Source organism: Carlito syrichta, unplaced genomic scaffold (assembly GCF_000164805.1).
Source record: "Carlito syrichta isolate Samal-C Ts95f unplaced genomic scaffold, Tarsius_syrichta-2.0.1 Scaffold307912, whole genome shotgun sequence".
NCBI lineage: Eukaryota > Metazoa > Chordata > Mammalia > Primates > Tarsiidae > Carlito > Carlito syrichta.
This window is the reverse complement of record NW_007252008.1, coordinates 334,605-337,233: the sequence shown is the minus strand read 5'-3', so window position 1 is coordinate 337,233 and position 2,629 is coordinate 334,605. Positions and strand designations below refer to the sequence as shown.

Genomic DNA, 2,629 nt, shown 5'->3' with positions numbered 1-2,629 from the left:
GCAATGAGATAAAAACTCATCTATAAAAAGTAAACGAGAAATGCCAGTTAAGAAATATTTGGAAAAAAAGTAACATGGGAGGGACTTAGCTTGTCAGATATAAATATAATATGTAAAAAGACTATAAAAATATAACAATTGAAATTTCATGGTGCCAATTCAAGACAGGAATAGACACACACACTCTAGAACATAAAATAGCTTAAAATATAAATATAGTAAATGAGAAGGCACAAATCAATTAGAAAGATATAACTTGTTTAATAACTAGCGCTGAGACAATTGGCTATTTTCAAAAACAGTAAATATAGAGCTTCACTTAAAAGTACAAGTAAGGCGGGGTGCGGAAACTCAAGCCTGTAAACCCAGCACATTGGGAGGCAGAGTGGAGAGGATTGCCTGAGCCCAGGGGTTTGAGACCAGTCTGGGCAACTTGATGAGACGTCATCTCTACGATAAATCAAAAAATTAACTGAGTGTGGTGGTGCGTGCCTGTAGTTCCAGCTACTTGGAAAGCTTAGGCAGAAGGATTGCCTGAGCCCAGCAGGTTGAGGCTGTGGTGGCCATGAGAGTGCCACTGCACTCCAACCTGGGCAACAGAGTGAGACTCTAACTCAAAAAATAACAAAAAACAAACAAACAAAAAACATGTAAAGCTTTTTAAAACTTGAAGAAAACAGAGAGCAAACATGTATTTAATCTCTAAGTAGGTAAAAAATTCCCAAGTAGAAAACATTAGATGCAATTATGAAGAAAAACATAGATTTGATTACATAACATTAAAAATCTTCCATCTTTCAAAAACTATGTTAAAACGAAAAGGAAGACAACAAATGGTGATTATAGTTTTTAATTATTTAAGCACTGATCAAAATGATTTTCTTAAAAATTCTAAGACCTCAGTAGAACAGTGAACAAAGCACATATAGATGGGGAATTCAGAGAGAAGATATAAATAGCTAAGAAACATGTAAGAAATGTTATGTATCAACCTTAGTGTTAATCAAAGAAGTGCACAATAAAACATAATGAATTGCCAACTCTTGCTGGAAATTGGAAGCTGTGTCCTGAGACTGAGATTGCTTATGGTCCCTCCCAGTTTGTGCCCTCCCCATCCATGCATAAAGAGCTGGGAAGCCCAGGACTAGATTTCCCAGAAACATATGCAGTCGGGTACTGCCTTGGGCCTGGGTTCTAACCAATAGAGTGTTGGTGGAACAAATGTAAGCCTTTCCTGGGCTCATAAAAACGTCCCATGCGAAAATTCACCATGCTTTTTGTTCCTTCTGGCTGGCCAGCATAGAGGGCATCCCTAGGGTGACCCTGAAGAAAGCAAAGCTTTGTCAGTTCTGGGTCCCTGAAAGACCGGATTAGATTGAATCTTGTCAGACTGTTTACATACGGTATTGGGGTCTATGTGTTACAGTATTTATCCTATCATAACCATACAGTATTTATCCTATCAAAGCACTCCAGGAGGCTTTGGACCTTCCTTACTCAGAGATTGGGAGCTGGCTGCACATGGGGCTTGGTTGCAAGTTCTTAACTTTGCCCTTGTAGAGCAAAAGCAGTCACAGATAATACATAGATGAATGACTTGTGGCTGTGTTTAAATAAAACTTTATTTAAAGAACCAAGCAGACTAGCGAACAATACAGTTAAGATGGCTAAAGGTGACCCCAAGAAACCAAAGGGCAAGATGTCTGCTTATGCCTTCTTTGTGCAGACGTGCAGAGAAGAACATAAGAAGAAAAACCCAGAAGTCCCTGTCAATTTTGCAGAATTTTCCAAGAAGTGCTCTGAGAGGTGGAAGACAATGTCTGGGAAAGAGAAAGCTAAATTTGATGAAATGGCCAAGGCGGATAAAGTGCGCTATGATCGGGAAATGAAGGATTTTGGACCAGTCAAGGGAGGCAAGAAGAAGAAGGACCCTAATGCCCCCAAAAGGCCACCGTCTGGATTCTTCCTGTTCTGTTCAGAATTCCACCCCAAGATCAAATCCACAAACCCTGGCATCTCTATCGGAGACGTGGCAAAAAAGCTGGGTGAGATGTGAAATAACTTAAGCGACAGTGAAAAGCAGCCTTACATCACTCAGGCAGCAAAGCTGAAGGAGAAGTACGAGAAGGATGTTGCCGACTACACGTCTAAAGGAAAGTTGGTTGGTGCAAAGGGTCCCGCTAAAGTTGGCCGGAAAAAAGGTGGAAGAGGAAGACGAAGAAGAGGAGGAGGAGGAAGAGGAGGAGGATGAATAAAAAACTGTTTATCTGTCTCCTTGTGAATACCTTAGAGTAGGGGAGCGCCGGAATTGACATGTCTCTTGCTTGAGAGGTGTCTGTTGCCCTCATTAGGTTTAATTACAGAATTTATCACGATCATATTGTAGTCTCTCAAAGTGCTCTAGAAATTGTCAGTGGTTTACATGAAGTGGCCCTGGGTGTCCGGAGCACCCTGAAACTGTATCAAAGTTGTACATATTTCCAAACATTTTTAAAATGAAAAGGCACTCTCGTGTTCTCCTCACTCTGTGCACTTTGCTGTTGGTGCGACAGGCATTTAAAGATGCTCTGGCTTTTTTTTTTTTTTTAAATTTGTAAGGTGGTGTTAGCTCTATGGTTATCGGCTAGAA

The 2,629-nt window shown here is 40.5% G+C and overlaps 1 pseudogene; it reads left to right on the top strand.

The window, feature by feature from the left end:
- Positions 1-1,645: 1,645 nt before the first annotated feature.
- LOC103267074 lies at positions 1,646-2,255 on the top strand (annotated as a pseudogene).
- Positions 2,256-2,629: the final 374 nt, after the last annotated feature.